Source organism: Melospiza georgiana, chromosome 1 (assembly GCF_028018845.1).
Source record: "Melospiza georgiana isolate bMelGeo1 chromosome 1, bMelGeo1.pri, whole genome shotgun sequence".
Classification (NCBI taxonomy): domain Eukaryota; kingdom Metazoa; phylum Chordata; class Aves; order Passeriformes; family Passerellidae; genus Melospiza; species Melospiza georgiana.
The window spans coordinates 45,506,965-45,513,693 of record NC_080430.1 but is presented as its reverse complement, the minus strand read 5'-3'; the positions used below and the strand labels follow the sequence as shown (position 1 = coordinate 45,513,693).

General features: G+C 47.6%; 1 protein-coding gene across 2 annotated transcripts in view; it reads left to right on the top strand.

Annotated features, from left to right (window-relative positions):
• The first annotated feature begins 1,029 nt into the window (after positions 1-1,029).
• Positions 1,030-6,729, top strand: part of TRAK1 (trafficking kinesin protein 1) — a 126,629-nt gene continuing 120,929 nt past the window's right edge. Inside the window, exon 1 of one of the 2 annotated variants that reach the window (XM_058042131.1) lies at positions 1,030-1,084. The gene's annotated coding sequence lies outside the window, so the exon portion shown is untranslated. The remainder of the gene's footprint in view (positions 1,085-6,729) is intronic. The other variant, XM_058042157.1, reaches the window with a different exon arrangement.

Here is a 6,729-nt window from a genome sequence, read left to right as displayed (position 1 = left end):
AGAGCAGGTTACACAGGAACTCATCCAGGAGGGTTTTGAATGTCTCCAGAGAGGGAGATTCCATGACTTCCCTGGGCAGCCTGTTCAGTGCTCTGCCACCCTCAATGTAAAGAAGTTCCTCCTCATGTTCAGTTGAAACTTCCTGTGATTTAGTTTATGGCCATTGCTTCTTGTCCTGTCGCGGGGCACCACCAAAAAGAGTGGAAAAGAACTTGGACTTGAGACTTTTCTCTATATATGGCACATTCATAGCAAATATTTCCTTTGAGGATTTTCTGCTGTTTAATTTCTATAATCATTCTTGCCCTCTCCGCCTCCCAGAGCAGCCCAGGTCGGTTGTGGGCGTCCCGGGAGCGGTGGCAGCAGTGTCGGGCAGCGCTGCTCACGGCCGCGCTCGGGCCGCTCCTCCCGCCCTCCGCGGGCATCCTGGTGCGCGGCTGGCCCAGCCCGTCCCGCGGCAGGGGGCCGGTTGCCGGGCGACGCTCGGCCCCTCCTCCGCGGCAGGGCCGGGCCATGAGGTAATGGCCTCCGGGGGGCGGGAAAGGGAGCGCTACCACTACCGAGCCAGCGGCCGCCGAGGTGGCCGCCGGCGGCGCTCCCTGCCTCCCGCCCCTTCCTGCTGCCCCGCCGGCGGCGGGCGGCGCCGCAGCCCCCGAGGTGTCCGCGCCGCCCCGCCTCCTGAGGAGGCTGCCCGGCCGCAGGAGCCCCGCGCCCGGCAGCGGCGGCGGAGAGCGCCCGGCGGCCGCCCCACGTGCGCTGCCGCCCGGCCGGAGGGGTTCGCAGCGGTCCCCGGGCGCCGCTGGAGAGCGGGGAGCTGGAGCGGCGGCGGCCTGGCAGCAGAGACCCGGGAGGAGGAGGGCACATGAGGCGCCGGCAGGAGGAGGGAGAAGCAGCAGCAGCCAGCCGGCCACTGCAGCCCCTGCGCTCCGCCCGCCCCGCACGCCGCGGCCTCTCAGCGGCGCGGGCCGGGGGCGAGCCGTGAGGGGGGAAGCAGCCCGGAGGTGGCCGCCGCCGGCAGCGAGGCTCCCCCGGCCCGCGGGGGCGCCGCCGCCCGCGCCCCGCCGCCCGGGGGGCCCGGAGCGGGGTGAGTGCGGCGGAGGGCGCGGGGGGACGGCGCGGGGCGGGCGGGGATGCGCGGCGGCACCGGCGCGGCCGCCTCTGGCCCCGCTCGCCCCCAGAGGAGCGAACGGGCGCGGGGGGCGCTTGCCGGGGCTGCGGTGTGCGGGCGAGGCCTGCAGCGCTCGGCGAGCTGCGGAACGGGGGTGAGCAAGGTGCAGCCGCTCTTCCTTCTCCTCGGGCCCCTCGACCTTCACAGCCCGCTGGCTCGGGGGCGGGCGCTGCGCCCGGCTCTGCTGCCTGTGCTCTTTTGTCCCTTCCGCGCCCTGAAAGGAAAGAAGCACATGAGTGGAATTGCGTACCGAAGGTCAAGAATCACTCGCAGAATTGTGCCTCTGCATTACTTACAGCTAAACTGCTGTTGTTCCCAGATACAGGGGCCCCTGCATGCAGAAGTAGCTTTCTAGCCATCGCAGAGGGACCTGCAAGTACTGACTGGGTTTTTTTCAGCGTTGGGGATTATGGATAGCTTTTGGCAGCATTCCACTGTTTAAAATGACAAAAATATTCCATTATGGCTTTTTAACAAGTTTGAGATCTTGGCGGCTCTTTTGGTTTGCCTCTGACGATTTTGAAACTTCATCTATAGGGGAGTTTTTTTTCAAGTAAAAATAGGGAAGAGCTAGGAAATTTCCAAAGAAACGGAACATCTGTTAAAGAGGGGGAGCCAGGGTTCATGTTCTCCCTCTCTCCGACTTCAAGAGAAGTCTCCGTGCGGACACTTTTTTCTGCCTTGCAATCTGTAACCTTATTTGAACCTTTCAGTCCACTGAGATTAAGTCGTGGGTGTAATGGTTTTTGCAATCAGGAAAACAGCAGAAAAAAAAAACAACAACCAACAACAAAAAAAAGCAAACAACAACAAAAAGTTAAAACAAAACCAAACAGCAGTTATGATGACCAGTTTGCCATATGTGCCTGTTTTGCTGCTGTGTGTACACAGTTGCATGTACTGTTTGTAGTGCCCTGCCTTCTACCTGTGCTGGAATTACTCTGGGTTTAAACATGTTTGTCCTAGCAGGGCTCTTCGGAGTTACCAGAAGAAGCCTGGAGGAGGGGAAGGAGCGTTGTATCCAAGCCCAGGGACTGTATTCACAAAAACATGCCCTCTCTGAAGCATTGTAACCTGTTTTGACTGAGTCAGAGCAACCCGTGATGACAATAAGAAAATTACATTAAACCATTAAGCTTACTTCACTGTTTTACAATGAGCATCATTGCAAGCGAGGGAAACCAGGATGGTAAAAATCCTAGTGGAAGGCAAGAGTTTTCAGCTTTTAATGTGAACTACTGAGTGAAGACCAGACGGCTGTATGAACAGATAGAATGGATAGAATGTAAATTTCTGTTGAAGTAAAACAAAAGTTTCTGTCAGTTGCATGAATGAACTCGCACTTGCCAGTGGGTTGAACTGAATGATGGATGATAGTGGAAAGAAGTAGGCTCTCTGGCTCTAGTGCAAAAAAATCCCATGCCAGACAAAAATCATCTCTTCATCTTTTGTTCAATTATGAATAAAATAATTCTACTGCAACTTGGTGCCTGTTCTAGAGCACTGGGCAGCACAACAATATGCCAGGGAAGCATTAATGAGATTAGGCACATGCATTTATATATGTGATGCCCCACATTTGATACGTGGGTGCTTAAAATCCCAGTGAAATATCCAGCTGCTGCTGCAGCCTCTGAGCGTCTGACTAGTTTAATCCAGAGTCCTGACTAATGAGGCAGACCAGGATGTGATACACAAGTTTTGCCCTGGATGCTAATGTTTGTTAACTTGGCACTCTGACAGTTTGTGGAACACAGGTGAGAGCTGGTGGGAGTAAGTGAGCTTGCACGGACCAGAGAGCCAGATCACATTGGAAGGATTGGCCTGGAACTGCTGGGAACTTCTGCTGTTCCTCTCTGCTGCAGTTCACGCCTGAGCTCCTTGCTGCTTCACACATTCTGTGTCCTGTAACAGATTACCAGCTGCTTTTGTAGAAGTAATTCGATCCTAATCTTTCAGTGTGCTCTGAGGATTTTAATTATACTCTGGCCAATCTGCTTTGGGATAGAGTAATGAGATTAGTATTGCAGAAATTAGTGCAGGTTAAATATTTTTGTTTTAAATGCGTACTTGATCAATATTTTTGTTTCTTACTGTTGTTGCTGTAATACTGAAAAGGAAAAATGCTAAAACTTGTCACCGTGTCTGCTGTGATAGACTGTAAACTGAATGCAAGATACTTTTTTTCTTAAAATAGTTCTGTAGAAAGGATTTTCAGAGTCAGTGCTGTTGAGGCAGCATCTGCAATATTGAAAGGCAAGAGGTTAAAACCAAACCTGTTGCCCTTTCTAAAAGCTGTACACGTTTTTCTTCAAAGCACTTTCCTTTGTTATTTAAATTTTTCCTTGAGAGAGGAGAGATAAATAAGCAGGAAGGCAGTCTATGAGTTACATTTGTTTGAAATATATTTCTTCCCTAAATCTTTAAATTTTCTTGATCTCCAGGGTTGGGGTTGGTTTCAGTGCTCCTTCTGCCAGGACCAGAAATAGCATTTGTAGGACATCATTTGTTTTGGGCTGTCTAGGTGTTGTATGTTCTAAGTAATACTCAAGATTGGTAGTTTCTTGTTAATTTGCAGAGAACTGTGTATCCTTTGTTAAAAATTTTGAGCAATATAGCTTTCCCTCTGCCTCAGTAAAAATGAGTGCCTGCTCTAATAAGTCTCCAGTATTAGGCTGGGTACTTAATTGGTCTATCTTTGAGTAACCCTGTTTTAACTCTTACAAAACTGTCATTTGACTTCACACAGTACTTATTTCCCAACACTTCCACATTAATGCAAGAACAACCAAACCGGTAGAGCTGGTCTGTACTATTGGGAGTCATGATAACCACAGTAGGGACATAGTAGCTGTGCTTTTTCCTCTTGGTCAGAAAAATGTTATTGGTAGGTAGGCTTTCACAGCTAGTTCTGTTTTCCTTTTTGAATTATTGCTTTTCTCCAGCTGTACCTGGCAGTTCTGCCTCTGTAAGAAGTTTAGTGATGCCACCAAGATCAACATTTAAGAATAAATATGCTTAAATTGCATGTAAAATGACCAAAGGCATACTGGCATCATGCCCTGGGATGCTCATGTTGTTTTTTGATTCTGCTGGGAGTGAGATTGTCACTTGTGTTCTTCAGAAAGGCTGTGAAAAGGAGCAGGCTTTGGTAGTGACTGCACACCAAGTGGCTTTCAGAGTTATCACAAGAACATAATAAGTAAGAGAACTACTTTCTAGTCACTAAATGACAGCGATGGCATGTCAGTTGTAGGCAGTTGAGTTACTGTATAAAGCTGGAATTGTAAAACTGGTGTGTGCTCTGCAGTGCCTGTGCTGTGAAGTTATGTTTCCCTGGTCATGTACATATCATTAAAACTCCACAGGCAATGCCACTGATACCTTGGAATGCTGCACCTGTATGGAGGCCTCAATTTTGTGTATTCAGTTGAGGGATCAGTGCTACTTGGAGAGATAAAAATCTTGAGAATGAACTTCCTGTTAGCATAGGCTTTCCAAGATACCAGTTGGTGTCGCATTCAAAGTCTTCCTGCTTACTCTGTGGTTTGACTGAGATAGCTGTGAGTTTACAAGCACTTTTATTTTACTTTGTAGTGAATAGCATGATGTTTCCTAAGTTAATTTCAGGAGTTCACTGATACTATTCTTTGCCTAAAACTGTCCTCTGTTTGAACTTTGAATCATCAATACTCCTGTTTCTATTGGAGCCTATTGATTAGGGTGCAAAAAGTCATGCCATATAGTCATCCTGCTTGTGGTTGACCAGCTAAGAGGCTTATTGATAGTACAAACAGATTAGCTGAGAGATAATTCTTAGATTCAATTATGTTGGCAGATTTGCTTTAGTTAAATCAGTGAGTGGCTGTACTGAAGCTGATTCTTTGCCTTATCTTGCAGCTTCTCTGGACAGGATTGTCTAACCTTGCTGTCCATTAGATGCTGAAAACCCAAATGAGACTGATGCTCTATAACTGTCAGATGTTGTTGTGTGCATATTTGGGGTTTTTTTTGTGATGATGCTGATAGATTAATATGGTACGGCCCTGTTGGTTTTGCTTGAGTGTATAGCAGAAGTTCAGAATGCCATAACGGAGTATTAGAAAGAAGGAAGGAAATGTGGGAAGAGCTTGGTTTAAAAGCCCTTGCAAAGTTTCATTTTGGCTTGTTTTGACATTAGACCATGAGGCTGCCCTGAGCAAATTTTCCCATATCTGCGGATTCCCTCCTCTATCCCCTTCCATATTAAGGTGCTTGAATTGAGTCCTTGAGGCAGGCCAGAGCTGGTTTTGAGGTTAATTTTCAGCCTGTTCATCCTGGGCAGTGAGCAGCTGTTAGAAGGGAGCAAAGGAAGCAATAGTAGTAAGTGGATTGGACTTTGGTGTCAGGAGAGAGTAGTCTTTGGTATATATGAGCTGATTTTGAAACTGCTACACTCCAAGCTCTGATATAATCACACTAGTTGTGTGTTGGTAGATGAGATGCTGAAGCTGACAATAACTTGCTGCATATTTATGTGCTTATGTCATGTTCTTGGCTCCAAGCACCTGTAGGAATAGAAGTACTGAGCTCTGTGAAAGGTTGCTTCTTTGGTGGATCACAGCATGGTTAAGATTGGAAGGGATTTCTGGAGTCATCAGGTCCAACCTGCCTGCTCAAGCAGGCTCATCCTAGAGCACTTGGCACAGGTCTGTGTCATGACAGCATCTGAATATCTCCAAGGCTGGAGAGTCCATTGCCTCTCTGAGCAACCTCAGTCAGTGCCTGGTCACTCCCAAAGAGAAAAAATGTTCCTGGATGTTCAGAGGGAGCTGCTTATGTTTTAGTCTGTGCCCATCACTCTGGTCTTGTCTAGGAACCAGTGAAAGAAAGAGCCTGTCCTCCCTCCTTGCAGGTATTGATGAGTTCTCCCTGAACCTTCTCATCTCCAGCTGTCAGTCACAGCTCTTTCAGCCTCTCCTCATAGGAGAAATGCCCTGGTCTTCTTTCTTTCTCTTAGTGGCCAGCCACTCTCCTCTCTCTAGTATATTCATCTTTTTCTTGTTCTGGAGAACCCAGAACTGGACACAGTACCCCAGGTGTGGCCTCACCAGTGCCCACCAGAGAGGAGACATCATCTCTCATCTGGTTTCCCATTTAAAGGAAAAAATGTGTGAACCCCCTGCTCTGCTATTTAATAATTCCATGCTTCAAACTAAACACAGAAAAACTGCTCATCATTAGTTTTCAATGAAGTTTAATGCTGAGTTGACTTGTTCCATTTTTTAATAGAAACCAAAGGTTAGGAAAATGTTCATACAGTGGAAACTTTTATAGCCTAGAGAGGAAGAATGAAAACTATGGATACATTGAATTAGTTACATGTGCCTCTTTGAAGAGCTTAGTTGACTACTGCAAGTTGGAATCAATCAGTGCATTTTTGCTTTGTATGTTCATTTAAATTCTAAATTTCATCTTTTTAAAGTCAGCTGCTGGTAATGTCATATTGGAATCTAATTTCAAGCGATTCAAGACCCTGTATGAATTATGGTCTGACAGCAGCCACAATTTGGTATCCTAGG